The sequence below is a fragment of the Phyllostomus hastatus genome, unplaced genomic scaffold (genome assembly GCF_019186645.2).
Source record: "Phyllostomus hastatus isolate PE091 unplaced genomic scaffold, TTU_PhHast_1.1 phas_contig_62, whole genome shotgun sequence".
NCBI classification, from domain to species: Eukaryota; Metazoa; Chordata; class Mammalia; order Chiroptera; family Phyllostomidae; genus Phyllostomus; species Phyllostomus hastatus.
Window position 1 is genome coordinate 13,582,633 of NW_025333921.1, and position 14,293 is coordinate 13,596,925.

The window sequence follows — 14,293 nt, forward strand, 5'->3', positions numbered from 1 at the left end:
AAAGTCCTGGCCCCAATATTTTCCCAGGTGAAGTTTATCAAACATTCCAAGAAGAATACCTATCCTCCTCAAACTATTCCAAAAAACTTAAAAATTTCAAAGACTCCCTAGCTCATTTTATAGGGTAAGCATTATCCTAATTCCAAAATAAGATAAAGACACTACAAAGAAAGAAAACTACAGGCCAATATACCTGAACATAGATGCTAAAACCTTCAACAAAATATGAGCATATAAGTTCCACCAATATATTAAAAATATTGTACACCATGATCAAGTGGGATGTATTCCAGGGATGCAAGGTTGGTACAATATCCACAAATCAATAAACATGATATACCACATAAATAAAATGAAGGATAAAAATCACACGATCTTATCATGTGCAGAAAATTGATGCAGAAAAGGCATTTAATAATATCCAGCATCCATTTATGATAACAGCTCTCAGCAAAATGGGAATAGAGGGAACATACTTCAACATAATAAAGGACATATATGAAAAACCTATTGCAAACATATTGAATGGACAAAAACTACAAGCATTTCCCTTAAGATGGGGAACAGGACAGGGATGTCCACTTTCACCACTCTTATTCAATACTGGAAGTCCTAGCCACACCAGTCAGATAAGAAGAAATAAAAGGCATCCAAATTGCAAAGGAAGAAGTAAAACTGTCATTAGTCACAAAAACACATGATACTGTATATGGAAAACCCTAAAGATTCCACCAAAAAACTACTAGAACTGATACATGAGTTTAGTAAAGTAGTAAGATACAAATTAAATATCCAAAAAATCAGTTGTATTTTTACACACCAATAATGAACTATCAGAAAGGGAAACAAAGAAAACCCATTCAAAATTGCTTCAAAATGACTAAAAAACCTAAGAATAAATTTAACCAAGGATGTAAAAGACCTATAGTCAGAAAATTATAAGACACTAAAGAAAGAAACTAAAGATGATACAAAAAAGTGGAAGCACATACTGTGTTCATGAATAGGAAGAATTATTAAAATGTCTATACAAACCAAAGAAATCTATAGATTCAATGCAATTTCTATCAAGATACCAATGTCATATTTCACAGAACTACTACAAATATTTCAAAAATGTTTATGGAAACTCAAAAGACCCTAAATAGCAACAGCAATCTTGAGAAAGAACAAAAGTTGGAGAAATCACACTACCTGATACCAAACTATACTACAAAGCCACTATAATCAGAACATCATGGCACTGGCATAAAAAAACCACATAGATCAATGGAACATTATAGAGAGCCTGGAAATAAACCCACATCTTTATACTCAACTAATATGACAAATGAAGCAAAACATACAATGGACTACAGATAGTCTATTCAGTCAATGGTATCAGGAATATTGGACAAATATGTGCAAAATAATGAAACTAGACCACTTCTTATGCCATACATAAGAATAAACTCAAAATGGATTAAAGACTTAAATGTTAGACTTGACACCATAAGAATCCTACAAGAAAACATAGGCAGTAAAAACTTGAACATTTCTCATAGCAATATCTTTTCTGATATAGCCCCTCAGGCAAGGAAAACAAAAGAAAAAATAAGCAAATGAGACTACATCAAACTCAAAAGTTTTTTCACAGCAAAGGAAATCATCAATAAAATGGAAACAACCCACTGAATGGGAGAACATATTTGTCAATACATTTGATAAGGTGTTAATATCCAAAAATTATAAAGAACTTATAAAACTCAATACCCCCAAAACAAACAATCCAATTAAAAATTGGTCAAAGGACCTGAATACACACTTTTCCAAAGAGTACATACAAGTGGTTATTAGGCATATGAAAAGATGCTCAATGTCACTAATTATCAGAGAAATGCATATTAAAACCACAATGAGATATCATCTCATATCTGTCAGAATGGCTATTATCAATAAATCAACAAACAAGTTCTGGTGAGGATGTGGAGAAAAGGATACCCTTGTGAACTGTTGGTAGGAATGCAGATTGATGCAGCCACTGTGGAAAACTACGTATTTACCTCAAAAAAATTAAAATTGAAACTGCCTTATGACCCAGCAATTCCACTTCTGGGAATTTATCCAAGGAAACTCAAAACACTAATTTAAAAGAATATATGCAGCCCTACATTTATTGCATAGTGTTTACAAACACCAATATTTGGAAGCAGCCCAAGTGTCCATCATAGCTGAGTAGATAAACAGCTGTCATATATTTACACAATGGAATACTACTTGCTGTAAAAAGAAGGAAGTCTTACCCTTTGCGACAGCATGTATGGACCTGGAGAACATTATGCTAAGGGAAATAAGCCAATCAGAGAAAGACAAGTACTGTATTATTTCATTCATATTTGAACTAACAAGCAAAATAACAAGTGACAGACTCATAAATATAGAGCAGATTGACAGCTTTTGGGTGGTGGGACACTGGGGGGGACAGTTGGAGTGAAGGGATTAAGCAGAAAAGAAAAACTCCTGAACTGGGACAACAGTGTGGTGAATGCAGTGGGGAGGGAGGAAGAGTAGATAAAGGAGGATATAGAGGAAGTAAATGGTGATGGATGAAGACTTGACTTGAGGTAGGAAAACACAATACAGTGTACTTACTGATGGTGAGTTGTAGAATTGTGCAACCTGTGCAGTTCTGTATAATTCTGTATAATTGTGCAACCTGAAGCCTGTATAATTTTATTAACCAGCATCACCCAAATAAATTAAATAAAAAGGAAAAAAAGAAAAGTAATTATCAAGAAAAATGGTGCCCCTATCTCTCAGTCTCTGTGGGAGGGTAAGAGCCTAACTCCAAGATAGCACCTTGTTCCAAGTTGTAAAACTATTATACTTCCTGTCACACAAATACAGAAAGATTTTTTTTAAACTTTAGATTTGTTTAAACCTTCCAAGGTAATTCTGGAAAGGTTTAAAAAATAGATATACTAAAAATCTATCAGGTTTTTTTTTTATGTGATAGTTTGTTTTTTTTTAACTTGCCAGGTAATTCTAATGTGGAACCCAACTGAGAACACCTATCATGGTAGCCAGAGCAATCATATCATGTCATTCTGCTTTTTCTGCTTACAAGTTCTTAATACCTGGTAAATCTCTACTTTTCTTAAAGGTCTATGAAGCTTTCTTTGACCTTTTACATTACCATATATGTGCTTTTACTACAAGACTAATAACACTAAGTTATAATTATTTATTTACATATCAATAGCTAAATCCTATTTATCTGTATTAAATCTGTCTCTCACAGCTGTCCCTCCTTCTCATTGCCCCATACTAACTCATTATCACCTCTCAATCAGGTGACTACATAAACTCCTTACTAATTGTTTCTAATCCTAACCCCTTCAAATTGCTCCCAGTAAAAAAAAAAAATAATAAAAAAAATAAAATTGAATGGCATCATACCACTATTAGAGTTCCCAATGGCTCATCACCTTCTATACAATAATATTTAAATTCCCCAGGGTGGTATTCAAACACTTTCCCAAGTAATTCCAATACACACCAGATTTTCCACTCACTCCTAACACCACCTACCCACAACCACAGGGTACCTCATCCATCTCTAATCAAACCATCATGCTTTTGTTTAAGCAGCTCATTCTATCTAAAATGGCTTTCTCTCATTTTCCATCAGGCAAACTCTTTATTTTTAAAAGTTCTCTGAAGTGTTACTTCTCTAAAGCTGTCCTCTTCCTCTACCAAGAATTGATTGTATCTTTCTCTTTCCCTCCTTTTCCCACTGTAAATAACTATAGATAACTTATCACAGTTTGGTATGCATTATCTACATGTCTCTCTCCTTCATTTGAAAGTGAACATCTCTAAGGCAAAGACCAGGTGGTGATATCAGTATCACCTCCAATAGCTGATGATTCTAGTATCACTTCCAGTAGATCAGTAGATGATTGTTGAATTCATTAGAAAAGGTATTTTTAAATCCCTAACTGACAAACTTAAGAGAAACATCTTTACTCATTACTGTCCCCTTATCCATTTGGGGAAATTGGCAGTGGAAATAGCTTAGATCTTCAAATATTAACATTATAAAATTATAGAGCTCAAAGAAATCTTTGGAGACTGTGTCTAAAGTACATTTTACTAGTGAAAAAAATTGAGAATTTTTCCAAATAAAAGTGTATCCAAACATGAAATCTATTAAGCCAGTGCCTTCTAGCTTTTAAGTTTTAATTCTATATTTTAATCATGCTTATTGGAAGGTCATTTATTGTTAGAAATGACAAAGCCATGTGATTTCTTACAAGATCTTAAGAGAGTGGAAGGAGGGTTTCTCATTTCTAGCCCTTATAGTGGAGTTTCAAAGAAGCTGTTTTCATACTGAGTTATTATGAACCACAAATTAGAGAGTTTTGAAGCCTTTTTTGTGCACTCAGAAAACTAATACCACTCTAGAACTGCTAGATCCTTAATTGTGGGTTAGCAATGGTTTATTAGTATAAAAAGTAATATCCAATAACAGAGCCTCCCAGAGATTCTTCCACGAATAGCTTCCACTGCCTCATCAAATATCAGTGTAGTATCTGCCTCTGCACTGAAGAGAAATGAGGTTTACAAAAAATACATTAAAGAGAGTGTTGAAATTGTTTTTTCCTGATTTATCCTAAAACACACATGATTCTCTGAAATTTCTCATACAAAAAAATGCAAAGAAAGACCTTGGTGCAAATGAAAATTTCTTAACAGTTCTTAAAATCAACCCTCTTTTACAAACAGATTACCTGAGTCAAATGTCCATAGAACTAACTCTTCTCTCATGGATAATATGAAAAGGTGGACATCAGGTGAGTTATGAATCATACCAGAAAACATTTTAATAATTGTGCACTTATAATGTATCTTAGGAAAAATATATAACTACTACAATACACCCAAGAATCTTGTGGCTTAAAATGAGACATTTGGTGACTGCAGTAACCTGTCTTATTCCAATTGCACATGGCATGCGCCCTGGCCTGGCATGAATGTTTCAGATCTTTAGTAAGTTATGGTCCTAAGTGCTTGAAAGCATTACTGACGATCATGGCCTAGATCTCTAACACATATCTTCACATGCTGTATTTCCATACATGTTACTGGGTTCTTGTACCTATAAGCACACATAATTTTATCAGAAAATGCAACTGATTATCCTTGGCTCTTTCTGACCATATATGCCTGTGAGTGACACTCTCAGTGTTGAGTGACACCAAAATCAAAATCTAATACTATTGAAGGAGAGCTTCACCTTTGTTCTAAACTAAGTGACATTAAACGTATTATTCCTTTTATTATTGACTGCTCAAAAAAAATCCATTCTTCTCAAGAAAGTTACTTTTAGGTATACATTTTGTAAATCAATTCTATTTATAAGTTGATATTATTGTTTTTCTTTGTTCTTTATTTAATGACTGTGGGAATTTTTTTGTTTCATTTTATTATTATAGTTATCTTCTTTCTTTCTTCCTTTCTTTATTATAGTTATCTTCTATTTGTGGCAATTAAAACTAGCTTTAACCTGTAATAATAATATGTTTGTTTTTTAAATTAATTTAAAGTTTTTTTAAATGGAGTATATTTAATGAAAAAAAGTAAATAATAGTACAGATGACAGGAAAATCATAAAGATGGCATGAAAGATGTGTTTTGGAAATACTGCCCAAGGGAAAAGTTCTATACCTAGGTGACCCCTCTTCCATAGAGGGTAAATAGCTCACACTTTTTACCACTGTCAATTCTAAAAGCTACTAACATATAAGCAGGCAACCAAAAACAATATTACTCTAGATGACACTGGTAAACCAAATATTTTTTTAAAGCATTTGGTTTTGGGTAGTATAGAAAAACTCTTATAGGGATAAGTAATTTTTTTAATCAACACTAAGATAACTAAAGACTAGTTCAGTCCTTTTTTAAACCCTTATGTCATTCCTCCTTTACATAAAGTAAAATTTCAAATCACTAATAAGAATCACTAACCAGAAAAAACGATACTATCTCCCAACTATCCTCACCAACCAAAGAAATATTTTGTTGTGCTACATCTTTCATTGCTTGTATTTTTTAAAATTAATTTATTTATTTGTAGAGAGGGAAGGGAGGGAGAAAGAGAGTGAGAGAGAAACATCAATGTGTGGTTGCTGGGGGCCGTGGACTGCAACCCAGGCATGTGCCCTGACTGGGAATCGAACCTGCGATGCTTTGGTTCACAGCCCGAGCTCAATCCACTGAGCTATGCCAGCCAGGGCAACATTGCTTGTATTTTTAAAATAGAGTTCCTCATACAAATATTTGAAGAACTCTGTTCTGATAAATATACTTTTATAAACACCACTCCCCTTTTGGGAGGTTTCCTAGGACACACCCCATAGAGTGTCATGTACCATGAATAGGGAATTACTATCTACCTTATAAAAAGTAGAAGCTGCTTTCAATAACAAGACGTTATTCATTACTCCTTGCAGGCACACCATAATTACTTCAGACTGTTTAAATTTTCCCAATCATAGTGAAATGTACTGTTAGAAATCATAGTTAATATGCTCAGATAAAGACAAATTGCAGAGAAATACAATTGAACTAAGTTATCTGCATTCTTATTTTAATAACATGAGAAGAGTGAGTTTGCGATTATATAGTAACTCTGTAGTTTGTATAGAAAGTGAAGTAGTAATATGATTTTTATAACAAAAACAATACAATTGGTATAGAAGGGATGTGAGCCTACCCTGATTAGCATTCCTAACCTTGCAAACATGTCAAAAGGCAATCTTTTATACAATGTTAAATGCCAAGACTAAAAATGGTTCAACTGTACTTTGACAATTATTACATCTACAGTGTGTATTGTCAAACAAAATATAAAACAGGCTGTAAAATAAAATAAAAAACCAGGAAATGTAAGAAAGCAATTCCCTAAGGTACATATGGAAATTTCACTGTTCTTATAGCATTTACTTTTTTTCAGAATCTTTTATTTTATTTTATTTTTTTAAGATTTTATTTATTTATTTTTAGAAAGGGAAGGGAGGGAGAAAGAGAGAGAGAGAGAGAGAGAGAGAAACATCAATGTGTGGTTGCTGGGGGCCGTGGCCTGCAACCCAGGCATGTGCCCTGACTGGGAATCGAACCTGCGATGCTTTGGTTCGCAGCTCGAGCTCAATCCACTGAGCTATGCCAGCCAGGGCATAGCATTTACTTTTTATGTGGTAGAGTAGCCATAAAGAATTTCCAGTGTACTCAAAACTGGTTGCATAAAAAATAAAGGACACTGCTAAAAAAATGATTTGAAGGTTTGAATTACGGCACATACTACCAGTTGTCTCAAAACAACCATTCTACACTTCCTTTTGAGTAATAGAACTTTTATTTTTAATTGAGTACCTAGCAGCCCAGAACAAGGACTAATTTCAATTGAGGATAGGTGTAGCAATATGACTTAAATTCTAAATGATAAGATGTAAGGGAGAATATTGGATGCAATTTCCAGGAAGTGTCCTTAAAGAAAGGAGACAAGAACTTCTACTTTCTCTTCCTCCTTCCTGTTGGCTGGAGGACAGGAGTGACAGCTGGAACTGGAGCACAGTCATAGAGTATTACATGGCCTTAAAAAGGAGGCCAAATGCATAGCAAAGAAACAAGATGCAAGAGGCCTGGATGTCTCAAACCATGGAGCAAGATCCTGAACCACTTTCCTTTAGACTTTAACATGAAAACTCAATAATTTCTCTCTTGTTGAATCCATTATTTGGGGTTTACTGTCACTCTCAGCTAAATCTAATCCTAAAGCATACATCTATACATTTTCAGCCACACATAAATTTTGTTCCTTCTATTTTTTATTTTAATTATATTTTATTGATTATGTTATTACAGTTGTCCCAATTTTTCCACATTTGCCCACCACCACCCAGCACCCCCACCCCCTCAGACAATCCCCCCACCATTGTTCCTATCCATGGATCATGCTTATAAGTTCCTTTACTTCTCCATTTCTTATACTGCACTTTAAATCCCCATGGCTATTCTGTGACTACCTATTTGTACTTATTAATCCCCTCACCTCTTCACCCATTCCCCTACACCCTCCTCACGTCTAGCAACCATCAAAACACCCTCTGTACCCATGATTCTGTCTCTGTTCTTCTTGTTTGCTCCATGTTAGTTTAATTTTTAGATTCAGTTTTTAATTGATATGTATTTTGTGGAGGGGGGGGAGTTTTGCCTGAAGGGCCCCCCCAGCTGCCACAGATGAGAATAAGTTTACCAAGACATGATCTGCTTGGGGAGAAAAGGTGGCCTGTCTCTCAAAGGAGAAGGGCCAAGAGCCTTTTCCTCAATGGGCTTTTATTGGGTTCTTTTTGCCCAGGAATACAGGTAAAGCCCATTAGTCATTATAGGAAGTAAGGATCAAACAATAGATAACATACAAAGAACTATGAGGACTAATTCTGAGTCAGGGTCTGTTAGCTGAAGGCCTACAAAACCTTGGGAAACAAACTCCTTTTCTGCCCAGACCTTTATCATTTAATTGAGAGCATTCTAAACAAAGCAGGTTTCACAGGATTTTACATATTCTTTCTTAGGCCTGATCACCCAGGGAACCCGCCCTTTCCAGCACAGGGCGATACCCACCACCAGCATTGTTTCAGGCTTAAGGCATTGTTTCAGGCTTAAGTCAGGCAGGGGAAGTAAGGCAGCCAAGAGATTAGGAGACTTCCTGCAGACAGAATGAGGACTCGGGCTATGTCAAAGCCGAGGGGAGAGGGTCCATCATCCCCTTTTGCTATAGCCCCCAAGTCCTTCCCTGGGACCTCCTTATGATCATGCCTGTCTTACATCATTCCCTCCTTGGGGAATCTTACCCGTCATTGGCTAACCGATCAAGCATTGGGGGCCAGTTATGGATGAAGTAAAAGGAGTAGAAGCAGCGCCCCTGCCAGGGAAATAAGCTTTGTCTCCTTAGTGGCTTATGATCCAAGGGTCACTCACTCAGCCTTAGACATGGGGGGTTACAGCTTCTGAAACTAGGCAGGGTGGTTCCCAACACTATTTATTGCTATTTTATTGTTCATGGTTTTAGTCTTATTTTTTTTCTTAAATAAGTCCCTTTAACATTTCACATAATAATGATTTGGTAATGAACTCCTTCAGTTTGTTCTTGTCTGTAAAGCACTATATCTGCATCTGCTATTTGATTCTAAATGATAGTTTTGCTGACTAGAGCAATCTCGGCTGTAGGTCCCTATTTTCATGATGGAATATTTCTTTCTAATCTCTTCTAGCCTTCAAAGCTTCTTTTAAGAAATCAGCCAACAGTCTTATGGATACTCCCCTGTAGGTAACTAACTGCTTTTCTCCTGCTGCTTTTAAGATCCTCTCTTTCTCTTTAACCTTTGGCATTTTAACTCTGATGTGTCTTGGAGTGGGCCTCTTTATATTCATCTTGTTTAAGATTCTCTATGCTTCCTGGACTTGCATGTTTGTTTCTTTCATCAGATTAAGGAAGTTTTCTTTCATTATTCTTTCAAATAGATTCCCAATTTCTCACTATTTCTCTTCTCCTTCCAGAACCCCTATGATGTGAATGTTGGACCACTTAAATTTGTCCCAGAAGCTGTTTATACTATCCTTATTTTTGTGGATTCTCTTTTCTTCTTGTTTTTCTGCATGGTTGTTTTTGGCTTCCCTATGTTCCAATCAATTATTTGATTCTCAGCTTCACCCACTCTACTGTTGTTTCCATGTAATTTGTTCTTATTTCAATTAGTAACTCAAGCTCAGTACTTGAGATGTGCCCTTCATGTGAGTCAAATATACCCTCCTTGTTTAGTTGAGACTTGATTGTTGTTGGCAGATCATGGGAGGGATTTACCCAGGCCAGTCAGCTGCAAGGACTGGCTGTGACCACTGACTACCACCCTCTGCCCTTCACGGAGAATCAAGTGTGAAGCAGCAGGGTGGTGGTACTCTGACATGATCTGTAGCCTCCTCCTTAGTGTGCATGCTCTGAGGTTTCCCAATGGTGCAGGCCAAGGTCAGCTCCCAGTTGTGTTTTGCCTGCGGCACCCTGCCTAAACTGTAAAGCAATCTGAGATGGCTGCTATTTGTGCTGGGCTTGGAGATCCCCAGGTGAAGCCAAGCTGTGAATCTAGGCTGGCTACTATTAGCGTGCAACCTGGGACTCACTGAGGCCAGCTGTTGCTTGTTTGAGAGGATTTAGGTAGTTGTGAGGCATAAGCTAAGAGCATCCATTCATATGAAAAAGCAGCGTGGGTGGGCCCATAAGTTGGGTGGGGCAGAGACTCAGGGGATTTCCAGGCCAGGACAAACAGTGTTAGTCAGGTGTAGAGGAATCTCAGATATGGCACCAGCTTGCCAGCTCTGTGGGGGAAGGGTTCAGAAAAGGGACAATGGCTTCTGTTCACCTTCATGCCAACCACTTCAGTTCTTCCCTATATACCACTGGTGCCTTTCAAGCTGCTACCCTGGTGCTGGGGCTCAGAGGGAATGAGTCTGAGTAGGTGAGTCCATCTGTGAGTTCTTTAAGAACTCCTTGGGGTTCCAGAAATTTCTGCCATGGACTGAATCCCCACTGTTTTTTTTAGCCAGAAGTTGTGGGAACTTATCTCTTTGGCACTGGAACCATGGGCTGGGAGCTCTGGTGTGGATCTAGAACACCTCGCTCCCAAGGTATCCCTCCCAAATTTTTATCCGGCACACATGGATGTGGGACCAGCTCATTCTACATCTTTTTTTCCCCTCCTACTCATCTGGATGGATGTGTTAGACTTCCATTCAACTTGATTTCTGATGGTTCTGAGTTATGGTTGTTCTATATTTTAGCTGTAATTTTGATGTGGTTGTGGGAAAAGGTGAGCCATGTCTGGCTATGTCACTGTCTTGACCAGAAGTCTCTAACAACTCTTTAAATTACTTGAATTTCACTGTTTAAATCTTTTTAGAACACATTTATTGTGAATTGTTAAACCATTAACTGCTATGAATGGGTTGTATAAAATGTGTGTGTGTGTGTGATGCAAAAAGAATTTAGCATTTAATACAAATCTTTCCAATGCTTTCAAAAATTCTTGCATCTCACTTGTAAGAAATGGAAGGCACCAAAAAATTAAGTAATTTGTTAAAGCTCATATTCAACATTCAATAAATATTAAGTAAATGATAAACTTGAATTGAAGCTTAGATTCTATTGGGGGAGATTGACAAAAAATAAGTAAACAGATAAATAAGTATAAATGAAGACACACTGGGGGCAATAAGGGGCTGAGATAGAGCCTAGTAGGCAAAAGGAGGGAAATGGCAAACCAGCTTCAATCAGTGTCAGTGAAGGCTGAGGCCTAATGGATAAGATGGAGATAGCCCAGCAAAGGCTGCAGTAAAAGGCATCCCAGGCAGAAGCAGGCTCAGATACCTTCACATGGATGCTTTACATTTGTATAACCTGAGGTGCGTCTTCCACATTCCTTCCAGTATACGTTCCTGTTATGTTTGCACATGGCCCTATGTACCATAAAAGGATTTGTAAATGCATGGTCACTTACTCTCCTGACAGAGCAGATCAATGGAAGCACTTGAACTGAGACTTGAATCTAATAACATCCATGCTACTGTGTGGGGAATGGGTTGGGAAGGAGGCGTCAAGGACTACCATCAACCCTAATTGTCATGATGGGACATTGGAAGAATAGCCAGTCTGAAATAAAGGGTCAAGACCAGTAACTGTAGCATGAGCAATAGAGAAGCCCACCAGGAACTGACCTAAAACATTCTCCAAAATTCTCTCTCCCTCAGCCCCTATACCACTTTCCTCTGGCTCCATATCTGCAGTAAAAAGAGAAAGAAAGCAGAATCACTACAGAAAGTTACTAGGTGAAAAGTGGCAGTTCCTGGCCATTTTCTGACCTATCAATCTTTCTTCTCAGAAAAACTCACATTTACCAGTTTCAGCTTTTAGTTCCCTTGGTGGTTACTATCGTATATCTAAATGGTAAATTACGTCCATTTCTTCAATTACTAGTTTTAAACAGTTTCCATTTACTCCTTGCTTTGTTCACTTAACTAAGCATCTTATACATCTTTCAAGTATAAAGAGTCTCTTCATTGCTTTTTCACAGCTGCAATGATTTTCTCCTAGACAGCCACATGGCTTACCCCATCACTTTCTCAAATCTTTGTTTAACTTACTACAAGATCCAGTGGACCCAGCAACAATTTATAGTAAAAAAAAAAAGTAGTACATCGAAGATTTAGCTGATCCACAGGTCACAAGTAAACTAACTGCATTAACAAGTGTCCCAGACCGCCATGTCACCTACGGTGTTGCTCTAATGCTTTCCTCTTACCTTGTGGGGAGGTTTGCTATGATGATGATGAAATTCCCAAGCTCCAGTCATAGGTAGATCAGCTCAGTGTGAGAGAACAAGCAGACATGGACTGATGCTGTACTGCAGACTCACTCAGGGGACTGAAAGACAGAAGGGGAAATTCTCTCAATGGATACAACACTCAGTCACCTATTTTTGTGTGGAGAGGAAGGAGGTCTGAAGTAAGAATATACATAATCTCATATGTGGTTGTTGAGGGGCCTAGAGCGAGCAAGAGTGGAAGACTGAGGACAAGGAGGTCTAGGGAGAGGTAAATCGAAAGACCTATGGGAGTGGGCACAAATGTGAGGATCTTTGACCACACCTCTGAGAAGGCAACAAGCAAGTAGACAGGATGACTCAGCCAGTGGATGTCAGCCAGCCTCTGGCTTCAGCCACCTTTGCATGGACACAATATTCTCGAGCAGAGTAGTCACCTTGGCAGAGTTGGAGACTATTCCTGTGACCATTTGGGCTCCCTCTCACCAAGGCTGATCTAGCTACTGATGCTGAGAAACATTTGGCCTACCAGCCATACAAATCAACACTGAGCCCCTAAGATGATTCCATCCTTCTCATCAACAAGCCACTTGGTTGTAAATTAATTATATCAGAACGCTTCCATACTGGGAAAGGCGATGTTTCATATTTACTGGAAGTGATATATATTCTAGGTATGGGTTTGCCTTTACAGCCCACAGTGCCCCACCCAGCACCATGATCCAAGGACTCACAGTGTGCCTGATCTACTTCCATGGGATCCTACATACCATACATACCTTCACCTCAGACTGAAGGATATACTTTACTACAAAGGAGCTGAGGTATTATGGGCAGATAACCATAGGATTTACAGGCCTTATTTATCAGACCATTCAAAAACTGCCAATCTGACAGAGTGACAAAACAGCCTTTTGAAGGCATAGCTGACATGCCAGCTTGGAGATGACACCTTAGAGATATGGAGAACTATATTTCAAGACACAGGACATCAATGACCAGTACGTGGTGGTGTGTATTGGTAGCCTGAATACTTAGGTTAAGGAACCAATCATAGAATCAGAGAGACCCTGCTCAGAAACACTCCTAGAGACCCACTAGGGAATGTTTGCTTCTCTACTGCATGACTTTAGGCTTTGTGGGTCAAGAAGTCCTAGTTCCAAAGAGGGAAAAAAAGTGAGAATCTCACTAAACAGAAATTTACAGCTGCTGCCTGGTCACTTTGGGCTCTTAATAGAATAGACCAGCAGCAAAGAAAATAGTTACCACAGTTGTGGGGAAATTGCAATGATCATCATTGGAACACAAGGCTGCTGCGGCAATATTATGGGGACTTGAAAAAATGAGTTGGGCATTAAAGTAATCCAAAGAACACAGTGTAATTTTCCCATACCCAATCATAACTCTAAATGGACAGGTCAAAGCAACCGTGGACTGATTAGGACATTGAGCCAAGGGCCTAAGACCACTCAGGGAATGAGTCTGGATTAATTCACCAAGCAAGTCCCCTAGGCTGGTAGAAGTGTTCTCCAAAGGGAAAGGGAGTCTGTTAAAGGCAGGAGGGGAAAGAAATGATAAGTGTTAGCTGTGAGATTGGGACAAACCGCAGCAGTGAAGGGCTGTAGTTCTTCCCACTAAACTTCTGCCTGTAAGTTTTCCCAGCAATTGTGACCAATAAGAATCCTGAAGATGTGCTGAATGGAATGAACCTAACATGAGAAGTAAAATCATCTGAGTTGTGCAAGGGTTGTACTTGAGTGGATGCTATAGATGCTCCATTCTAATGTCCTTTACAAGGCATCAGACCATTCCTACTATGAGTATTGAGTGATGAGAATTCTGCCTCCTTCTAGGTGCATCACCTTCTGTCAAATGGGATT